The sequence below is a fragment of the Spermophilus citellus genome (genome assembly GCF_964194105.1).
Source record: "Spermophilus citellus genome assembly, chromosome: 2".
Taxonomy (NCBI): Eukaryota; Metazoa; Chordata; class Mammalia; order Rodentia; family Sciuridae; genus Spermophilus; species Spermophilus citellus.
Window position 1 is genome coordinate 11,187,832 of NC_138183.1, and position 23,988 is coordinate 11,211,819.

Here is a 23,988-nt window from a genome sequence, read left to right on the forward strand (position 1 = left end):
AGTTTGGAGATTATTTGAAGGAAACACCTTCTCTGTTTTAGCTTTTGGTCTAATTTGGATATGTATCCTGGACAATAGGGTCTTATATAAGGTTAGGGAATCTTGAACAGGCTGTGTATATCTCTTCTTGATCTAAAATTTTTTTGGTTAGTGAGAAAAGTAACTTTACCATCTAGTATTCTTTTTCTTGATTCCTGAGAGAGAGATGCATTTTGACAAATGTTAGGGGCTTTGGGTTCATACACACAAACACTCTCATTTATTATTTGGTGCTTAGGGAGAATGAATTTACCATAGATTGGAAATTTGCAGTAATCAGGATTCTAATGGTAGTTATATCCTTAATTGGCTTTACAACTTTGGGCATATTTTCTATTTCATTATTTTAATTAGATTGTAATAATAAACTTAGCTGTCTTTAATTGAGTCCCTGTTGTTTTGCTTTACTTGCTTGATATCTGTATTGTTAACCTTACACTACAACCTTTAATGTTAGTTGAGTGACATTCTCATCATTACTGTGAGAAAATAGAATCTCAGGTAAAATAACTTACTGAGTTTGTGTAGCTACTATGTGGAATGGCCAAGATTTTTGTTTCAAGTTCTCTTTGCTAAGTTACCTCTTGGGGTCAGCGAATATAGCATATGTGTCTATTCCTGTTACTTGCAGTGATATTAATATTAAAATGAAAGAATTTTCTTTCATAGAAAATTTGAAAAACTATATTCTGTCTTCTGGGTTATTTTAGGAAGGCTGTGAAGCATATTACAAATTTCTGATTCTCAGAAGGTAAAACATCCCTATTAACTTGTGTCTTACTGTTCATTGGGTTTAGAAGGGAAGTACTGTGTTATCAGGTACGTGTTCACATGCAACAACTCCTGCATGAGCTAACTTCACAGAGTAGTTATTCCATGATGGCTATGATTTGACAGATAAATTCAAAGATAAAAGGTTTTATTTCTATAGTTGCTAATGTTTTCTTCTTTCAATATTCTAGGATTTCCCTGTGAAAATTCAAATTAATTTTTTAATTATTATTTTTAATTTTTTAAATTGATTCTATCTTTTTAAATACACAACAGTGGAATGCATTACAATTCTTATTACACATTTAATGTGTACACTATTATACATATAGAGCACAATTTTTCATATCTTTGTATATAAAGTATGTTTATGCCAATTCATGCCTTTATACATGTACTTTTTTTGCATTACAATTCTTATTACACACATAATCCACAATTTTTCATATCTCTGTTTGCATATAAAGTAAAAATTAATTTTTAAAAAATATTCTTTTAGTTATAGATGGACACAATACCTTTATTTTATTTATTTATTTTTATGTGATTCTGAGGATTCAACCCAGTGCCCCACATGTGCCAGGCAAGAAAGCGTGCTATCACTGAGCCACGACTTTTTTGGATATAAACAAATTTTGAAAGGTACAAATGAGATGAAAGAATGAATAAAACAAAGTCTTTATCCTACCCCCTTAGCCTAGCCATCTAATTTCTCTCTTTTTTTTTTTTAATATGCAACTCTTTTCTGGGTTAAACTTTAGGATTTTAACAATGTATTTTGAAAGAAAAACTTAAAAGAATAGTTCATGGGTCAGGGGTTAGCTCAGTGGTAGAGTACCTGCCTCACATGTGCAAGGCCTTGAGTTTGATCCCCAGCATCACAAACAACAAAACAAAATAGAACAAGTATGAAGTAAGTGGCCATGTTACCACTATCTGGGTTAGAAGTTAGAACGTTGCATGGTTCTGTGGAGATACATATCCTGACAGGAGGGACCCTTGACCTGGCCCTGTTGTTTAGGGGGCCATTGCTTTAGGGGGCCCTAGTTGGGCACTTATCTTCTGATACAAGGAGTACCTGATCCTCTGTATGGGACTTGCTCAATTGGAGCCTGAACTCTTTCATCCTGGACCCTGCTTTGAGTATCTAAGATTTCAGAATTTCTTGCCCGAATGGTTCAGAGCTGTCTTTCAGAACCTGTACAAATCTCTCCTCTGGGGTCTGTCCCCCTGAGGATGGACTGAGCTGCTGGTATATTTACTCCAAGGCCTAATGGTTGCTGTTGGTGGGGAGTAGAATATGGGGCAAACCTTTAGATTTGTCAGTGGGGGTGATTGCACTTGTGTGCAAAGTCCCTTCTGCGGTGGATATAGAAGGGGACAATGGCAGTGAGCTGTGGCATGCTCCTGGCACCACCACATTTCTTTGTGGACCCCTAGGGAATCCACAAATGCTTACTGTGGCCTTAAGTTATTAATGTATATTTATCATGATAGGGTAGAACTTATTTAATAGTTTGTAAGCTTGTGTAACTTTTAAATTATTAGACATGTGGTCTGTGGGTCTCCCTTTGTACCCTTTCTAGGACTTATAAATGTTAGAGGTGGGCTTGGCCAGCACCCTAGATGTTCCTCACTCCCCTTCTCAGAGGTTACCACTATCTGGACTTTTCTGGTAACCATTCGTTTGTTTTTCTTTCTTTTTTAAAAATATTTATTATTTTTTAGTTGTAGTTGGACACAATACCTTTATTTCACTTATTTATTTTTATGTGGTGCTAAGGATTGAACCCAGGGTCTTGAACATGTGAGGCAAGCACTCTACCGCTGAGCCACAACCCCAATCCTCCTTTGTTTTTCTTAATAGTTTCATTATATCAGTTTACCTCCCTAAAAAGTATAATCAAACCTATTTCTGAATTTTATAGAAAAAAAATTCCTCAGTATATAGTTTTGCTGCTGTTTTTACTTGATTATGTTTGTAAGGGTCCTCTCTGTTGTATGTAACAGCATTCATTTATTTTTTCATCAGTATGTAAATACAGTATAAAATTATATCATAAATTATTCATTATATTGTTGGGAACATGGCTATTCCAAGCAATGGCTGCTGTGATCTTTCTTACACATAAATTCTGGCGCATGTAAGCAGGCATTTCTGTAGAATATATAATACTTGATTACTGGATCATGCTAAACTGATATTCAAAACTGATTGTGCTAGTCTGTCTTCAGTGCTTAATAATTCTTATTGTTCTACTACTTTGTCAGCCCTTGGTATGGTTCAATTTGATTTTTGCTACCTTGATGGTTGTATAATAGTATCTCCCTGTTGTTTTTATTCATATTTTCCTGATGACTAAAGAGATTGAGTACCTTTTCATATGCTTATTGATATCTTGGATATCTACCTTCTCCTTTTTTTTTTTTTTTGTGGTGCTGGGATTTGAACCTAGGGCTTTGTGCATGAAAGGCAAGCACTCTACCAACTGAGCTATATCCCCAGCCCTCTATCTTCTTTTATAAAGTGACCTGTTCAAGTTTCTTTTTAAAACTTTATTTTTTTTACTTTTTTTCTCTTTGATTTATAAGAAATTGCATAATATGGATATTAATTATATAATTATATGTGTTACAGATATCCTCTTCCAGTCTAGGGTTTGTTTTTACTGTTTTTAGAATATTTGATCAAAACATTTTGGTTTTAATATAGTACAATTAATATTTTCCCTGTGCTCCCAATATAAAGATATTTTCTTCTAAGAGATTTAATAGTTTTGCCTTTCACATTTAGGTCTTACCAAGGATTTTAGTTTTCTGTTATGTGATTAATATCTGGAAAAGTTAAACTCCAAATTTCTTTCCTCATCCATGATTTGTAAAAATTGGAAATTAAATAAACCCTAATTACTAAGGTATGCTATGCTTCTACTTAAAATATAGTTAACAGAGTAATTAAGTACATCAAATCACATCTACAAAATTATCTAAAATTAAAAAGATGACATGTGAGAAAGGCTGGTGAAAGATATTACTAAACTTTAAAGATAGCTATTTTTTTCATTGATTATTTTTAATGTGTACACTAGTGAAAACATGAAACTGTCCCGCACAGGTTCTGTTTTATGATAAATGTCTCATGATTCCCATGGAAAAGACATGTGGTCTGTCTTCGAAATTATAGGAAGATCCCCTAACACCTTCCAAAGATTGTATGAATAAAATTTGGCTATATAGACAAACTTATGATACTGCTTGTTTTCTTTGGAAATTGGAAAATTTCCTAGTTGCTATTACCACTGACTAAGCTGTCACTGAATATTTGATTTTTAGACACCTTTGTCTACTTCTATAACCTTCTTGTGTTTACTAACTTTTTTTTTTTTTTTTTTTTTATTACCTGGAATTGAACCCAGGGATCCTATACTGCTGAGCTACATCCCCAGTCCTTTTTGATTTTGAGATAGGCTCTTCCTTAGTCGATAAGGCTGGCCTTGAACTTGGAATCCTCCTGCCTCAGCCTCCTGAGTCACTGGGATTACAAGCATGCACCACCAAGACTGTTATGTTTGCCTTTTTCCTATATTATTTAATGTATTATTTTTGCCATTTTAGATGATTGTGAAGAATCTGCCTATATTGTTTCTTGAATCTGAATCTCTGATGTGTACCAAAGTATCTGAGCAAACTTAGATATAAACCTTACCTTGTACAGTACTACTGTCTGGGCATAATCTTCTCTTTGAAATTTGTTTGCATCTCCCTAAAGGCATTAAATCCCTCTGTGAGAAGGTAAGTTAGAAAGCAGAAAACTTCTGTGGGAGTTTTATTCTTTTACTTTGTTTTCATATTGTGGTATGTTATGTTCCCATTGCAATTAAGAATATATATACTAAATTTTTTCTTAGGGTATTTAATACATATTGGCAGCTTATGCTAGTGTATTGTTTTCTATTCCTCAAATTTTTAGTAGCTTGTTTAGTGATTAGTTCTTGAGTATGTATCAAATTTTAAAAATTTTGAAAAATTATAAAGAGAGAAATTATCACTCAGTAATACCTGCTGTTAATGTTTTGGTGTATTTATTTCCTTGTAGTCTTCTTCTTTGCCTCAGCTCCTGAGCTGCTAGGATTACAGGCATGTGCCAACGTGCCCAGTTTGCAGTCTTCTTTTGTGTATGTGTGAATATTATGTTTAGAAAAAATATATATCATTTTTTCTGGATTATTGCTGTGTGTTTTTTCCTTCCCTCAGTTAGTCTTTAGCTTACCCTAAAATTATTAATATAGCTTTGTAAAAATCATTTAGTTACTATGAATTGTTGTATCAAATGTATATGCTATATTTACGTGTGATTATGTCTTTAGATTGCGTCCAGGATTCTGTCATAAATGGTACCAGTGAACTTCTTCGTGTATAACACTTGCCATTTATGTGGTGCTGAGGATTGAACCCAGTGCCTCATGCATGCTAGGCGAGCGCTCTACCACTGAGCCACAACCCCAGCTCCCCACCTTTTTTTTTTTTTTTGGGTGGTGCTGGGGGTTGAGGCAAGCACTCTACCGACTGAGCTATGTCCCCAGCCCCATTTTGAGATTTTTGATTTACTTCGTTCTTAATTTTTTATTCTGTCTTTTTGCCACATTTTATTTTTGTACTGAAGCTGGTGTATTTGCTTAAGAACTCACCTTTACTTAAGGATTCCAGAAAACCAAGGGGATCACCTCACCCTGGAAAGCTGCCAAGGCTGAATTCAGCCTGTGTGTCCAAACGTCTCAGAAGAGGGTGCTCTTGCAAGAGAGATCAGCTTGTAAGCTTCCATGATTAGATGTTGCTGGCTATGCAGAAACTCAGGAATGCATTTCCAACACCCGTTGCTCATTGTAGCTGGCATCTCTGAGCCTGCTATGGGCACTCTTCCTGGCAGACGCTAAGTTAGCATTGGGAGAGTGGCAGCATCAGGTTCTTCAGGGCTGCTCAGTAGACCAGCTTCCATCTGTGTCCACTCCCTTTACAGCATTTTTAATGCATTAGTCCAGTGACCACTTTTTAAAAAGAAGGGGCTAATCAAGTTGAGAAACTTGTGAGGATTTTGTGAAAGCAATGCATAAGCCTCCGTGTTTTGGTAGCTGAGTTGTTCATTTACCTGAGTGTTAGCCTTAAGAAAAAAACTTTGCTTAAAGTCTCTCTTAATGGTTGAGAATATGCCTCAGTTAGTTTGAATTTTAGCTTTCATTTTAGAAAACTGTAATTGTGGTTGAGGAACTTTGCTTGAATTTATGGTTACAGAGGATATTCACTATTACTAGACATTTACAAAAATGAACTTAAACGATGCTGTCTGTTTTGAAGTTGTATGGGGTGTGTGTGTGTATGTTTGTGCGCGCGCCCATGCATGCGCTCACACATGCAAAACTCTTTTGAGAGTGAAGGTTTTTTTTTTTTTCAGAGAGTTAAGTTTTATTACATATTTAAATATTCTTGAGAGATACCAACTAAATTTATCATCATTTTCTTTTTCAATAATATTAAGGATAGTGAGTCACAACAAGCTTGAACAGTAGTAATGAAAGAGCTTACTTATTGAGTCCTTAGTATGTCTCAGTCACTTTTCTTGATATTATCTTTTTCAACTTTGGATAATTCAATAAAATGGGTCTTAGGTTTGAGGAAACTGAGGCTCAGAAAGGCTACCTTATCTAGGTTGGAAACCTCTAAGTTTTAGAACCAGCATTTTAATTTTAGTCTTATGACATCTTCCATAAAATTACTGGCTGATATTACCTATATGTGTAGTGGTTAGAAAAATAATGTTAATTTTGGGGAAGAGAAAACAGGCTCGTATAGAAAATCAGTGGAGAGATGGCTTTATAAATGAGCTAAACAAGTGTTCTTACAGTTTTCTGATGAAACTACTTTTAGTTTTTCTTTTTACTTATCTTGAATTTTCCAGTGAAATGGATCTTGATTCTTAGTAGCATAGTTGGAACAAATTGTCATTCACTCAAAAGACATATTAAGCCATTTTTGTAATTCTTCCCAAGTACTTGACAGGCTAGTTAGAAAAAGTCTTGTTTGGCATATAGGCATGAAACTTCATCCCACTGAACTTTTAAAACTGATTTTAAAATGTGAGGTGTAGCTTTGAGAATTAACATGTGCCTGTCTCATTTTCTCAAGATTCTCATAATAATGATTATTTCTTTAAACTAGAGGTGAGCCTAGTGAGAACTCATTATAATAAAACTTTTGCCCACTACTTAAGTAAAAAATATTATTCTAATTACATACGTATAAAAATAGGGCTCCATGAGGGTAGAAATTGTTTTGTTTACACCTGAATATTTCAGTACGCATGCAGAAGAGTACCTGGCAAATAATAGGCCCACAAGTATTGAATAATTTATTTATTTACTTTTTTTGGTGCTGGAGATCATACCCAGGGCCTCTGGCATGCTATATATAGCACTCTGCCACTGAGCTTCAACTCAGCTCAGGTACTGAAAATAAAGCTTAGAGATAAGGGGATGTTTAATCGATGGAGTTGGGATTTAAATTCTATTCTGTGTATATTCTTTTAAAAAACTTACAAAACTATTGCACAAATTACATAGTATGTATGTTTGTATGGAGTTTAAAGAACAAATGAAAATGCATGTACCTGCTACTGAACTGAAGAAACAGAACATTTTGTGCCTTTCTCAATTTGCCTGTTTTTTTTTTTTTTTTTTGTACTGGGAATTGAACCCAGATGCGCATTACCACTGAGCCACTTCCCAGCTCTTTTTATTTTTTTTTATTTTGAGACAGAGGACAGAGTCTCATTTAGTTGCTTAGGGCTTTGCTAAATTGCTGAGACTGACTTGGAACCTGCAATACTCCTGCCTCAGCCTCCCGAGTTGTTGGGATTACAGGTGTGCACAACAGCACCTGTCTCCATTTGCCTTTCTTTATGGAGAATTTTACATTAATTGTGTATCATTGTTTGAAGCTTGTGCTTTTTATTTACTATGTTGCTGCTCCAAATTGGTTATATTGAATGAGTTTGAATTGCTGTTCTTAGGAAGTAACAGAAATTGAGCTGTGTATTAATTAATGCTTAACTTTTTTTTGAAGCTGTTTTTTTTGCTCCTAAAGTGTACAATTTTGGTACAAATTATAGGGGAGTCTTAGAATTCTTGGTTTATTCACGACAGTGGCTCTTCTTACTATATTTGTGATTCACATTATTAGGCCTTTGGCCTTCTAGGTGGACCAGAAATTTATTGATTTAAGCTTTAAAATCTATGCAAACAGTGAGTGTGTTGAATTTTTTAAATGGATTGCTATGTGTGTGCTTTTAAAGTTTGTTAAAATAAATTCCCTCCAAATGCCAATCTCAGAGTCAAATTTTCTCAGCTGTAAAGAGGGGTCACTCACTACTTCATGATTAAATAGAAAAGCACAGTGCATGAGACATGAAGAATTCTTTATAAATGGGGGTTGTTATTTTAAGTTATTTTTCTTTAAGGCAAGAGCGTGTATCTCATAGAACTCTGTTATTCAGCAAATGTTATCAATTTAACATAGCTAAAAAATAGGAAGTAGAAGTAACTAGCTTAAGTAGGTATCTGAGTCCATGCGTTAAAACTGAAATCCTTTATTCATGAGAAAGTCTTTAGCCTGTGCCTCAAGGATTTTTCAGTATTATACTGCTCTGCATAGTTGCTGATCTTGTTGGTGACATTAAGTCATGATATTGATCAGGATTTTTTCATTACAAATCTGACTTGAGTATAAAAGAGAATTTTTTGGTTCTCTATATTGAAAAGTGCAGTGGTAAAACTGGTTTTCGGTTTTGCCAGATCGAGGTTTTCTAATCATGTTTTCACAGATTTGCCTTTAGCTCTGGGTTCTCTGTATTCTGTGTTGAGTTCATTTCTGGGCAAGTGCTTCCATTACAGTGGTAAAGATAGCTACTAACAAATCAAACTTATATTCTGTCATTTTAACTACCCAAATGACAAAAGAGTGTCTACTTATAGGTCCAAGTACTGATTCTAATAGGTCCTGTCTGAGTTATGTGCACATCTGTGAACCAAATTCTGAGGTGTCTGGGGAGAGTGAGGGAGTCATTTCCTCCTGGATTCAATGGCCAGAGAATGGGGCAGGCTAGTAGTTTCTCAGAGGAAAATCTGGTGCTGTTCCCAGACAAAGGGAGAATGAATGGATGCTGGGCAGCTAAGAGATGCCTTTTGAAGCTATCAAAAAAATGTTATATTCAAAATATTCTTTCCAAAAAGGCAGTGAGATATATAATCTAGTTTGGAAAGATTTTCAGCTCAAATGATTAAGTTTCAATGCTTAAAAATGTAGATCTTCAACTTCCTTGAAAACTGTCATATAAAACTGATTTCCCAGGAGTCTTAATGACTTATTATCATGCATTTAATTCTTTAATTACCTATTCTTTGAACATTCATTTTTAGGTTTATCACAGCACTGGACTGTAGAGAATGGAGTGTTAGCTTTATAATATAGGAACTAGGCCTCATGTTTTAAATGCTTAGAAGACTTAAAAAAAATAAAAACCTTTAGGAAGTTGTATTTTAGCTTTTGAACTTCTTTTGGTATTATTTCGTAACACATTTTGTATTTCCTTCTTTGTGTTACATTGAAAACATGCAGTCTGCTTGAAGGCTTTCATTAGAAAAAGAAAGATATCACCATGAGCTTGCTTTGCCCAGCAGGAGACTTTAATAAGTTGCTCGATTTAAAGAGAATTTTTTTTTAACCTTTAATGTGTTCTTAGGCATTAGACATTTCTGCTATCATGAAACTGTATTTGAAGAGAAAATAAATGCAGATTAATTGCATCTAGATTATAACAATGTCATTAAGTGACTTCAGGGATAATTTGTAATAAAAACGATGCAATGACAGACAAATCTGTAGGCTTGGAAATCAGACAGACTTAAGTTCAGATTTCTTCAGCCACTCACTAATTGTTTGACTTTAGGAAAGTTATTTAAACTGAATTTTAGTTTGTCCATTGTGTAAATGGGACTTATATCTACTTGGTAGGTTATTTTGTAAATTAGAGATAATATGTATTAAAATGTCTAACACAGGAACTGGCACAAACAAAGCATTCTTGTGGTGACTTAATTTAAGATCATCCTCAAGTTAAAAGCATTATTTATGCTCCAAACAAAAACAAAACAGTAAAACTTCATAATTGTGATGTCATTAAGAGAGTAAATCAGATAGAATTTATTGAAATTCCTTTTTGAAAAGGTTCAAATATTAGAATAATAGTAATGATTACATGAAAGATATGAAAACTTGATGAAAAGAAAGCTGTCTGAATTGACCAGTTTTTTTTTTTTTTTTTTTTTCAGGAAATGTAGGATTAATTCTGAATTGTTCTCAGAAAAACATACTTCTGGCACATGAATAATTTAAATGATCAATCTGTATATTTTTTCTTGCACTTATGTGTCACAGTTACATTTTAATAAGAACTCTGTGATCAGTCCTCAGTAACTAGAGTTTTTATTTAAATTGTCTATTTGTGAGAAGATCCAGATGCCAAGAGAATAAGCTAGTATCAAAGATTTATTAAAATAGCCCATTTCTGGAATATGGTCTATAGTTAGTATATATTTAGTCCAATTTTCGTTCCTCAACAGTAATGATCACTGATACTCAGAATGATGGAATTGCTTCTTGAACATCAAAGAAAATTTCCATTAGTTATTGGCTTATACTTATCATGAAAATAAAACACAACGAAGGTATTTGGGAAAGATTTTCTACAGACTGAAATGAAAAGTAATGTATTTTCATCACAACCCTAAATGAAGTAGAAAATCAGCTAAGTAGAAAATTTATTTTCTTTTCCTACTAAATATTTTTTTTTAATATTTATTTTTTAGGTGTAGATGGACACAACACAATGCCTTTATTTTTATGTGGTGCTGAGGATCGAACCCGGGTCTCACCCGTGCTAGGCAAGTGCTCTACCGCTGAGCCACAATCCCAGCCCCCTAATAAATATTTTTGTTAATAGAAATCTATCCCCTTAAAAACAGCCCAGCCCCAATGTAATTAGTAAAATCTAATTGACAGTGTGGTGTCTGGAGTGAGATTGTGTAGGTTCAAATTCCAGCTCTCTTAGGACATAGTCTGTGTGATTTTTGGAAAATTACTTAATTTCTTTTAGTTCCCTAAACAGTAAAATGGGGAAGATGATAATGATAATAATATCTCATAGTATTATGAGAATTAAGTCAGAAAAAAAATACTTAAAAATAATCAGAGAACATGTCACAATAGCTCTAGTCTTTTAAAGAAAAAAAGAGTTTCATTTAGTTGTTTTTTTTAATATTTTCTTTTTCAAATATCTTATGTATGTATGTATGTATGTATTTATTTATTTATTTATTTTTATGTGGTGCTGAGGATTGAACCCAGTGCTTCACGCATGCAAGACAAGTGTGCTACCACTGAGTTACAATCCCAGGCCCTGGTTTTTTTTGTTTTGTTTTTTTTTAAAGATACCGAGGATTGGGCTGGGGATGTGGCTCAAGCGGTAGCGCTCGCCTGGCATGCGTGCGGCCCGGGTTCGATCCTCAGCACCACATACCAACAAAGATCTTGTGTCCTCCGAGAACTAAAAAAAAATAAATATTAAAAAATTTTCTCTCTCTCTCTCTCTCTCTCTCTCTCTCTCTCTCTCTCTCTCCTCTCTCTCCTCTTTCTTTAAAAAAAAAAAAAAAAAAAGATACTGAGGATTGAATCCAGGGCCTTGCGCATGCTAGGCAAGCACTTACCAATGAACCACAGCCCCAGCCCCTTTTTATTTTATTTTGAGACAGGATCTCAATAAGTTGCCAGATTGGCCTTGAATTTACAATTCTGCCTTGGCTTCCTGAATAGCTGGGAATACAAATGGATTAAGTTGAAATTGTTTTGATCCTTTAAACTAGAACAGAATCATCAGCACCCTGAATTGAGGAAGTGCCACCTTCTCTTGTGGTGGACTGTCTGATTCTGCACACTTGGTAGAAGTAGGGCATTGGGACCAGTCCTAAGGCACTTAAGTACTAGGACCTTTGGGAAGCTTTGCTAAGTTTTGTTTTTGCCTTCAGCAGCCCCAGCAAGTCCAGTTTAGGCTTTTAAAAAGTTCATAATCCCTGGAGGACCCTGGAACACACTGGCTAGTTTCTCTTGTGTTTGCTGAATGGAGATTGAGTAGATCCAGGTTTTATTTGGGCATTTCCGGATATGCTGTGGGATCAAAGCTTGGGTCTAGATCTATTTTAAGTAGAAAATTGGTAGAGTTGACCATGGTTATGTGTTTCCTTTTTGTTTTGAAAGATTTTTAAAAATGTTACACTTCTCCATTTAACAGTATTTATAATAAACTTACTGTTGATAGGTAATGGAGATAGGGGAGGACATACTCATGGAAGGAAAAGCCATTTGCAAAGCCATGGAGAATATTGATTTCTGTTTTTATTAATAAATATTATTTTGAGTCAGTTTCTTATGAGCTTGAGGGTGTGATCTTGCTCCTTAAGAATGTCAGTTCTACTAGGGCAGAGAGCTTGATTTGATTCATTGATGTGTTCCTAGCACTTAGAACAGTGATTGGTACACTTAATACATGTTGGATTAATGAATGAATCGATGTCATTCTAGCTTAATGCAGAGAACCTTGATGTTTTGATTATTCTTTGCAGTTTTGCTGATGATAAATATCTCATTTCCAGTGGGTTAAATGGCTGTTTGATTTGTGCTATTCTCTTTTTTAATGGAAATCTGTGGGTACCTCTAGGGGGAGAGCATTTATGTTAGAGGCATGAATTCTGTTGCCATTTTCTCTCCAGTGATTTTTCTGGAAGATGCTATTCTGCCTTTTCTATGAGCAGATGTGCTCAGGATGAAAGGTTTAAAGGAAGGCGGGTTCACATTTGTCTCACCAGGCGAGGGATGCCTTTTCCTCTCCATTTAGTATGTGTCCATCAGACTTCTCAGAGTACAATGAGGCATTTACCCCAGGCCTCAGCAGCAGCCCATACTTTTTGCATTTTAGGCTTTTTCTGCCACCCCTGGGAAACTGCCTGGTGGTCTGGCATCATGGGAATTTGTATCACTAAAAGCAGTTTCCCTGCCTGCTCCTCTAGCAGAAGCAGACTAGGGTGTAATGGGAAGAGACTTGGATCTGAGTTATGATTCTGCAGCTAGTAGCCTTCTGACCTTAAGGAATTATTCATATATGTATTTTTTGTTGAGTTTCTTATTTGCAGAGTTTGACAGTGCTTATCTTTTAGGGTTGCTGTAAGATTTAAATAAAATAGTAACTATAAAATAATTAACAGTGCTTAGTTTTCTTTCTTTTCCTGTCACATCAAATCATTGGTTCCCACTCTTTCAACCTCTTGACACAGAAAGACAGCTATATTATTTTTCATAATATAGAAGACTATAGAGGCTTTGAAACACTTGGTAAGGCTTTTTAAAAAAATTTTCCTGAGGCAACATGGAATTTTATTAATATATTTTCAATGACATGGAACAGCTACTTTTTTATTTATGTAAAAAAACCCAAATACAAATTTAAAAACTTTTCCAGACTGTGAACTTAAAATCAGGGTCTTCTAAGACAGTTCCTATGCCAATATTTAGAAAGAGAGGGAGAGAAAGAAAGAAAAATGTATGTGTGGTAAAAGAGATATTTTAGCCTGCTTTTGTAACTTTAGCTTTGCATGCAATGTGCCAAAAGTTATTTCTCCCTAGGGACCGCCTCTTTCAACAGTTTGTGAAGGCAGCATAAATTCTCACTTGGTGTTCAAGGAAGATGGTAATACAATTTAGTACAACCAAAGTATTTTTTTTTTAACTTGTTAGAAACCAAAATGTGATTGCAGTGGCAAAGTTGTCAGCACACTTGAGTTTAACAAGTGTTCGAAGGATTAGTAAAGGAAATGTAGTTTACTCTGCAGCTTTTATGACAAAGAATTTAAAAGGTTTTGCTCTAAGCCCCACCATGTGTTTCTTCCTTTTCTCCAAAACATACCTCTAAGTTGAAAAGAGAGATGAATCTCTTAGGGAGAAACTATTAACTCTGAGGGAGTTTATCTTTGTTTGAGAGGAAGCAGAGCATTTACATTTGAATTGACTCTGAGTGTAGCTTGTGCCCTAATCTCTTTCCTCCTAGAAGTTGGTGTGGAGTTTAAGTACTTCCTACTTTGTGTTCTGGTCCTTGTAGTGCCATCTTAATTTTCTTGGGGGATCATAAGTTTTGTAATTCAAAATAAGCCAACTTCTGGGACATAGAACCTTGGTTGTACACAGGCATATTTTCTGTAATTGTTGTATTAGTATTGTCTTGTAAAGGACCATTGGCCAGAATTGTCTCATTTTCACACAATTTACTACTACACTGAAAATGCTACAGAAACACGAAATATTGCAGAAAGTTTGAAAAGAGAGAATACAGTAACTTCTATCACAGTTCTGAGTTTCAAATATTCAGAGTTTTGAATATTCTCATTTGACATAGTTGTAGATGGTGTACAGTTTAAACGAGAAAAAGTAAGACCTTAATATTTATCATAAAACATTTTCATCCGTTTTTGAGGCTGCATCAAAGTTTTATAATTAAATCAGCCAGCTCCCTATTATTATACATGCAAATTCAGCCTTTTTTTTTTGAAATAAGATTAATGTTACTATTTTGTGGACTTTTGTGACCAAATCTTTTTTGGTGGTGGTGGTGGTGGTGTGTGTATGTAGAGAAAGGTATAGGGACAGAAGGCTGAGAAGGGTTATGTCAAAAATAAGGTATATTACAGATGAAAAGTCTTTTTTTAATTCAAAATTTGTAAGAAATCTTGACGTGAGCCATTATTTGGGAGCAAAAAAATGTATTAACAGCTTGTATTAATTAGTATTTTGCTCTATGAAGTTAAAGTACTATTTTAAAAAGTTAAAACTTTAGATATTCTTATTGATTTTAATGCCAGCTTCTATTGCTCATTTACTTTTTTATATGATTTGAGGAACATTTCTGCTGATGGAGGATTTAAGTCATATTAGATTAAAGAGAATAGAAATCATCTACGTAAAGATTTGTTGATGGGAGGAATTCTTTGTTTTTGTTCTTATGTTTTACTGGACAGTCATGGCCTAGACCCAAGGCTGGACTTTGCTTTTGCAGCAATTGTGAAATCCTCACCTTATAAACATAAAATGTTCTTGGTAAAGTTTGTTTCTAAGGCTAGGGATTGACATTCAGACCCACTCCAAAATAGACAGGGTGTGAATAGTATTTCATGGGGTGTCAGATGAAGAAAACTTGTTGGGGCTATGGTTTAATTAAGCCTAATGGCCTTTTAAATTAAAGAAAAAAATTATTATGTATTAATAAGTTAGGGCTTGGGGAGGTAACCTATGTTTGCTCCTTAGAGGATGGGACAAGAATTTTGATTTGGCTAAAAGAGCTTGTGTAGTGTGATACTAGCTTGAAAATGCTTTGCCTGGCATTTGCACTGGGCGTATTTGGAGAGGAGAGTCTTCTGGCCCTGTGTATTTAAAAGTGTTTGTGAGTGTGCTTAGAAAATGGCAGCATTTGCTGGTCTTGGTTGTCAATGTCTGCTGCTCCTGACTGTGTTTAACCAGAAAGGGAAACTCAGAGTAGAAAAGGTCTCACTCCCAAGACTTTACAAGAAAACCCCTCTTTGTTGATTTATATATATATATTTTAAAGGAGCTTGACATCTTCATCAAGTTCACAGTGGGCTTGCTTTGTTTGCTTTCTCTTGAATGCTTGATAAGATTTTTCTTCTATTGTTTTGTGCAGCAAGAACAGATCTTTCCATGGCTGGGGTGGGTTTTTTGTAAATCCACAATATGGTCATTGTCTGATGGTGAATAATTGTGGCTGCTTTTTGTACAACCAGAACTAAGGCTTTGGCTGTGAACAGATTCCTTCTTAGCGTGAAAAGGGACTAATCCATGTAAATACAGCCCCAAAATAAAGCTTTACAGAAAAAGGGGAAGGCCGCTAAGCAGGAGGGCACAGGTCAGCAATTTAACCTTTAACCTAACAAATAAGAAGCATGAAAGTTCCAGAATTGGTTTACAAAAGAAAGCTCCTGTGATCTGTCAGTTTTTCTTTTCAGGAGGGAACTGGGTGAGAGATCTGACTGACAGCTAGTGCCTTTTAACTGCAGATTGAAATTAACTGCCAAATTGAAACTTGAATATTTGAAGGAGAATATTTTTTAAATAAGGAGGTGGCAGAATAGACAGCATAGGCATTGGTCAGATCTCACATGGGATTTTTACCTTGAAAGCATGGAGTAGGCTTAGGACTAGACTACCTTTAGGATCCCTTCCAAGTTTAGTAGAGAGTCTGTGGTCTGACTCTTAACAGTCAAATTAGACGTGAACTTTGCAGTTTAAGGCCAGATGAAACTCTTTCCCTTTTCCTAGCATCATAACTGATACCCTTTGTAGACTTTTCATGGCTCCATAAATTAATTGTAGCCTTTAACTAAAGATTTAAGAGCTTTTTGTAAATGTAATTAATATGTTTTCCACAAAAGAGCCATCTTGAGGTTTCATAATATGTACAACTATTATGACCCCATGCATTATTAGAAACTCTTAAGTGTGGGGTAGAGCACTGTAAAGCAGAGGATGCAGGCTTGCTTTCATGCACTCCTGTTTGGTTCCACATGCTTAGGCATTATTAGCAGATACAATCAAGTAAACTAAAGTGGCAGAACATGAAGAATAAATGTTTATTAGGCAATGCACTGGGGAAATGGGAGATGTGCAAAACGAGGGCTTGCTCTTCTCCTCCATGGACCAGAAGAGTTAAGAAAATAAGGTTTGTGCTAAGTGATAAGTTTTACTTTTATGCTGTTGTGCTCATTTACAAACTTTGCAAACAGTTTGTATTTATTTAATCACAACAGGTAATCTTGTTAATGAGTGTTAGTTTTTGCTTAAAGCATAATGCATGTGAAGTCAGCTGTTCTGTCTCACTATGGAGAATTCTGTAACTGATAAAAACTTTAATTACAGGGAGTCATTCAGATTAAAAAGAAACAATGAACTAATGACTTTAAAGTAGGCTCCCTGTAGATTAATAAGAATAGTAATTATACTTTGTAACTCCATTGTGGAAACAAAGTCCCAGGGAGGATACTGATTTGGTTTTTCACTTGTCCTTACAGTATTGTATGGGTTGTTTAAAATTCATTCTGAGGGCTTATTGGACTACCTCAGTTTCCCCAAGGTCTACAGAGATCAGAGGCAAGATAAAGCTTCAGATTAAAATGAGCATAAAGTTAAGGGGCCACTCTTACATAGCTCAGGTGTGTTTCTCTTTCCTTGGTGGCTATCATAGCCTCCTATCTGGCCTTTTTGCTTTCCTTCACAACCATATTTCATGTTGTTATTTGAGCTATTTTTTAAAAATACAGTAGAGACCACATCATTCCCCTCCCTACTGCTTTCCATTGTCCTGTATTTCCCCAAGCTAAAGTTAAGTTCATCTGCAGGGTGAATAAGGTCTTCATGATCCATCTCCTACCTACTCAACTTCACCCTAGCCACCTGACCTCCTCCTAAATGTGCATTTTCCAATGTGTTCCAACCAAATTTCATGCATGTTTTCTATTTCCATATCATATTTGAAAAAATATAAAAGGAGTTAATATTTTTGACATGGGAAATGCAATGATGATGCTTTTTTTAAAATATATTTTTTAGTTGTAGATGAACACACCATATCTATTTTTATGTGGTGCTGAGGATTGAATCCAGTGCCTTCCACATGTGAGGCAAGCACTTTACCACTGAGCTACAGCCCCAGCCCCAATGATGATGCTTTGAATATTGCTAACATTTGTGTAGCTTTGTACTTTGTAAGCATTTCTGTGTTCTTTAATCTTCACAGCAACAATACAGAAGGGACAGTGTTTTCTGAGATGTTCTCAATAAAAATTTGAATAAATAGATGAATAAATGAATGAGTGAACGGTGGAGCCTGGAAACTGAATTTTCTCTCTGAATCCTACTTAATATCTGTATAATTTGCATAAGTAATTTAACCTCCCTGAGCCTATTTGCTAATCTGTAAAATTGGTCTATACTTGTCTTGCTTGTCACACTAGATGGTGGGAGGACTGAATGAAATAATGTAAAAAAAATGCTTTTTAAACTATAAACACTATGCAGATGTTATTATTGCTAAGATTCAAAATTTACTACAGGTCCTATAAGTGAAGAGAAAACTGTCATAGATACAGATTTGTGGTGTTTTTTTTTTTTTTTTTTTTTTTTTTTTTGTGCCAGGTATTGAACTTAGAGGCACTCGACCACTGAGCCATATTCCTGGCCCTATTTTGTATTTCTTTATTTAGAGGCAGGGTCTCACTGAGTTGCTTAGCACCTCACTTTTGCTGAGGCTGGCTTTGAACTCTTGATCCTCTCACCTCAGCCTCCCGAGCTGCTGGGATTATAGGCATGTGCCACTGTACCCAGCCAGATTTATGTTTTAATGACAAAGAAAACAACAGACCGGTTTCATTTAAGTAATTTAAATATATACCTATTTTGATAGAATATAGAAAATAGCATAGCCTTGTTTTGTTTCATATAGAAAACGTCAGGTTTTACTATTAGTAAATGCTAGCCAAGGAGCACATCGTGTATGGTAGATGGTTATTCAGGTACAATGTTTAGATGTTCCACTGTAATCCCAGCAACTCTGGAGGCTAAGGCAGGAGGATCATAAGTTCAAAGCCAGCCTCAGCAACTTAGTGAGAACCTATTTCAAAATAAAAAATAAAAAGAGCTGAAGATGTGGCTCAGTGGTTAAGCATCCCTGGCTTCAATCCCTAGTGCCAAGGGGGGGGGGGGGAATTCCACTGCCATATATATTCTCCTTGGGTGGCTCTCTAGAACCTTAGGGCCATATTTGCCTCCTAGTTTTGTAAGCTACAGGTGACTTTTCTAGTATGCTATTATTTTTGTGTGTATTTTTATATGCTATTATCCCTAATGTTGTTTTTCCTTCTTTTATTTTCCTTTTGTCCTTACTTTCTTGGTTTGCATGTGTATTTTTTTATTCTTATTTGTAGTTTTTAAAGTGATCTCAAGTTGTTTATGGGATGTGGTAGAGTATAAACTCTCTTGGTGTGATCTTAGTTGTCTGTTGGCTTCTATCACTTACACATTGACAGTTGCTCAGCCTGTATCTTTGGCCTACACTCCTTAATTGCTAGACCTGGATCCATTGCTCTGTCAGCTGATCCTGGATGCCTCTCAGGCATTTCAAATTGAATTCTAGGTTACTGGCTACTCCCAGAAAAGGGAAACAACAACAACAACAACAACTACAAAACAACAACAAAAAACTGAGAAGCTAATCCTAAACCATTCCTTGCTTGTGTCAAATACCTGAAAGTCATCCTAGACTGTCACCTTATGTCTAATTAAACTCAAAAAAAAATTTTTTTTAGCAAGCTTTAAAGACATTTAAATATCTTCTAGAAAAGTTAATTATGCTACAAAGAACTTTCCCTCTGCTTGAGAATACATTCTTGACCTCACCCTCAAATAATGGGTGAGTTTCAAGATATTCACCTGTATAACCACAATACAATCATCAAAATGAGGACATAGTACTGCCATCTACTTCTCAGAGATTTGCCAGTTGTATTCTTTAAAAAAATTTTTTTTAATTGTCAGTGGACTTTATTTATTTAAATGTGGTGCTGAGAATTGAACCAAGTGCCTCATACATGCTAGGCAAGCGCTGTACCACTGAGCCACAACCCCTACTCTTCAGTAACATTCTTTGAGCCAAAGAATTCAGTTCAATTTCAAATTGCATTTAACTTTATGTCTCTTTTGTTTCCCTTAGTCATTGACAGTTCTTAGTCTTCCCTTAACTTTTATGACCTTGATCTTTGAAGATTACAAGCCCAAATTTTGAGTTTGTTTCCTTGTCATTAGATTTAAGGTACACATCTTTGGCAGGAATACCATAGAAGCTGTACTTTCAGTTTTCTGAAACTTCGATTTCTTCTTTTTTTTTTTTTTCAAGAGAGAGAGAGGAGAGAGAGAGAGAGAGAGAGAGAATTTTTAATATTTATTTTTTAGTTCTCGGCGGACACAACATCTTTGTTGGTATGTGGTGCTGAGGATCGAACCCGGGCCGCACGCATGCCAGGCGAGCGCGCTACCGCTTAAGCCACATCCCCAGCCCACTTCGATTTCTTCTTGTATCAGATAATATACAATTTCAATTTGTCCCATTAATGCTATGATCACTTGGTTAAGGCAGTGTATGCCATGCTTTCTATGGAAAAGTCATTCTTTATTTACTCCTTTGTAATTAATAACTGTTTTTTTGGGAAAAGTGCTTTGAAATTATGTAAATACTCAATTCTTCATTAAACTTTCATTTTATTTGTTTATTTGATTTTGGACTCATCGTTTTCTTTTTAAATCAAGACTTACTGAATTGTTTGAATTATTATTTGAATAAATTATAGTATTCAGTTTGTTCCAGCTTTGATCAGTAGGAGTCAGTTTGAAGGGACTCTTGTGTTCTTTTCATCTGTCCTCAGCATTCTTTAGATACTTCTTTGCTTTCTGGCACAAGATGTTCTGTTTCCCTTTTTCCTTAGCTCTGATATCTGCCATTTCTCTAAGGAACCCTGATTCCTTTTAATGGAGAATCTAGTTTAAAGGCCCAAATCTGGATGCTAGGTGTGCTTATTTCTATCATGATATTTTTGCTCCTAGGCCTATTCAGTGGACAGAACGAGAGAGCATATGTTGTATATGTGGACATATATATGTTTACATCTCTTTGTATTTTTCTTTCTGGACGTGGAAAAGTGTGCCTTCACATCTAATTTCAACCAATATTGTAAAATTCATTCTAGTTTTCTCCCTTTGAATATTTGTTACTTTCTTTTCCAGCAGCAATAAGCCTGTTTTTATTCTTCTTTTTTAGTGTTTTCTTTTTTTTAAAGATGTTGATGGACCTTTATTTTGTTCATTTATTTATATGCGGTGCTGAGAATTAAATCCAGTGCCTCACATGCTAGGCAAGTGCTTTGCCTCTGAACCACACCCCCAGCCCCAATCCCATTATTCTTTTTTTTTTTTTTTTTAGAGAGAGAGAGAGAGAGAGAGAATTTTTTTAATATTTATTTTTTAGTACTTGGCGGACACAACATCTTTGTTGGTATGTGGTGCTGAGGATCGAACCCGGGCCGCACGCATGCCAGGCGAGCGCGCTACCGCTTGAGCCACATCCCCAGCCCCAATCCCATTATTCTTAATGGTTATTTTTGATTAATTCTTTCCCCATGGATGGCCTCCTTACCTTTAGTGGGCTCTGATACTCTACACTTCTTTGCCCTTCCTATGAAGATGCCTTATCCAATTTGGGTTTTGAAAAACCATGCTAGGCTGGTCCTTCTGTATCCTTACCTTCTTTATCTTGGGTTTTGATACCCTATGCATGGTTTCTACCCTCTTCTAAGTTGTTCCCCACCTCATCTTGCTTGGGGTCTGACTCTATTAGGGGGCCCCTGCATGAAAAGCCTTCTTATCCTGCTCCAGTGCTCTGATATCTCACACCAGGTTGTCTGTCTCTTCTTAAACTGCTTTAACTCTGACACCCTATCTAGGCAACTGTCCTTATTAGATGGATGTTTAGTTCTCCCTGTTTGGGCTATGATTTCCCACACTAGCTCACTCTCCTGTGAGGGTACTTATGTCACTTTCAGATTCTGTTGCCTTATGCTAGGTTGCCCCTTAGAGCATGGACATCTACCTCACACACTGACTCCCAAGTCTTGCCAAGTCTTCCTATGTGAATGCTTGCTTACCCAACTCTGGGGCACTGTGGTTGTTTCTCACCAAGTGTGGATGTGTGTCCTAATTTCAGGATTAAGTTGTCAGGAAGAAGTAAGGAAGTCTAATTTCTTTCCTGTATTTGTTTTCTTTTGACATTCAACTTCATTGTCTTTGCCTTAGTTCCAACCCTCCTAATTCTTCCTTGGATAACTGCCGCTTCATTGGTTTCCTTAGCTAAAGTTATCTTCTATCCTGCTTTCAGACTGATATTTGTGTTAAATATCATGTTATCATGCCAGTCTTCTGCTTAACCCTGGTGTTGGCTGCCATTATCTACAGTGTAGTATTCAACCTTTTAGCATGGAGCTCAAGGTCCTTCATGACCTGACTGACATCTCCTCTACCCTCTTGTCACTCTTTGACTTTGTGCTCTAGCTGAGTCACTTCAGTCTCTTTTGCTTTCATACCTTAGTACCTGGTCTTTCTGCTTTCTGTATCATCCTTTTTTTCCTCTCCTCATTTCTTCCTTTTTCCTGGTTTACTTCTGAGACTAAGACGAGATGCCACTTCTTTTATAAGACCTTTTTTAGTCCTTCCATGTTTCTGTCTGCCCTTACTTCCCTCATTCACTACCTCTCACACACTGGATTAAATCCTCTTCCTCTTGGCCCCCTGCATATTTTATTATTGCTATCCTATCTAGTCGTCATCATCGTCATCGTCGTCGTCTTTTTTTAATTTGGGGATTGAACCCAGGGGTGCTTAGCTACTGAGACACATCACCAGCCCTTTTTTGTATTTTATTTAGAGACAGGGTCTTGCTGAGTTGCTAAGTGCCTCACTGAGTTGCTGAGGCTGACCTTGTACTCATGATCCTCCTGCCTCAGCCTCCTGAGTTGCTGGGATCACAGGTATGTGCCACCATGCCTGGCTGTCCTTTCTGTTCATGAGAGTGGGAACTTTGTTGCTTGAATTCTTCACTGAAGAATATTTCTGTTCAACAGGTAGCTGATTAAAGGAAGAGATATTTGTAAAATATTTCTGTTTTATAGAATTTCTTATTCAGTAGAATTTGTTGTGACCAAATAATCAAGGCTATGCAATTATAAGTGGTTTGTGAGTCCCATTACAAAGAACTGGAGGTTGTAATTATTGTTTTTAGGCTAGAGTTTTACCTATGGTTACATTTAGTTTTGGAGAATCTCCAGTGACTTCTTGTTTTTCCTAGCAAGGTAAAAAAGAGAGTTAGGGTATTTTAAGAATTGGTTTGTTATCTTCTCTTTCTCTTCTACTGCATTTATTCCCACTGTGCATGCAAATAAGCTACAACAGTGTCCAGTGCTGTCTAGTTAGCTGATAAGGTATATGCTTGACCAAGAGACAAAAGAAGGCATTTGGACAGTTAACCATTTTCTTAAGTTGATTAAATCAAGTCAATTCACTTGGTGTTTGTTGTGTCGTCGCCCCCCCCCCCCAACACACTTTGTGGCATTGTTTTGTATTTTATTATTATTTTTTTCAAAGATCTGAGTCAAAGTATTAAGTCACTTGGTCCTATAATATATATGCAGTGGTAGTTCTCTACAAAGATTGCAGTTGGATTCCAGGAACAGTGTCTGGTTCCTGGGCAGCAAAGTTGGCTGAAGGTTGGAACAATGTTCTCTTTTTGCCATCTGTTAGGAGAGACCAGGAATGTTGATTTGTGGGCAGAAAAGTGCTAAGAATGATCATGTTCAAATGAAGATAATGTAACAAATTAAAAATTGATTTGTAGGCCCTTTCATCTGCCTCAGTTATTACTGCTTAGAATTTGTTTTACTCAAGCTTTTTTTTTTCTTGCAAATTATAAGTTCAGACAATACAGTGATTATCTAAAGGTGATGGTATATATTTAACAATTATTCTTCCATGACAGTGTCTTAGAAGAATCGTTTTGGTGTGTTGTAATAATTATCTAAAAGAAGTATTGCTTAATCTAATAGAAGTGTTCCAGTCCAATGAGAGGACAGTAGAAGCTTTCATGAAAGCTGGCATCTTATAGAAAGATGTTTCTTGAAATTACCCTGGCGGGATCCTGGGGATCATTGAACCCTTATTGTGTTTAAAAAAAAAAAAAAAAAAAAAAGAAATCTCTTGGAAACCTTCACAGAAAGAAGTTTTCCTAAAGCTGAAGAGTTAACACAGTGAGCTAACTAGAACTTGTTTATCTTTTCCTTCCTTCTTCTTTTGCCCAATAACTAGGGAGTCAATTCTATTTGCCCTTTTGATAACCTAACACTGATGGTTATTTACAATGAA

At 35.8% G+C, this 23,988-nt stretch overlaps 1 protein-coding gene across 9 annotated transcripts in view; it reads left to right on the plus strand.

Annotated features, from left to right (window-relative positions):
* Nucleotides 1-23,988, plus strand: part of DENND1A (DENN domain containing 1A) — a 521,188-nt gene that overhangs the window by 47,598 nt on the left and 449,602 nt on the right. The gene's annotated exons all lie outside the window — the stretch shown is intronic.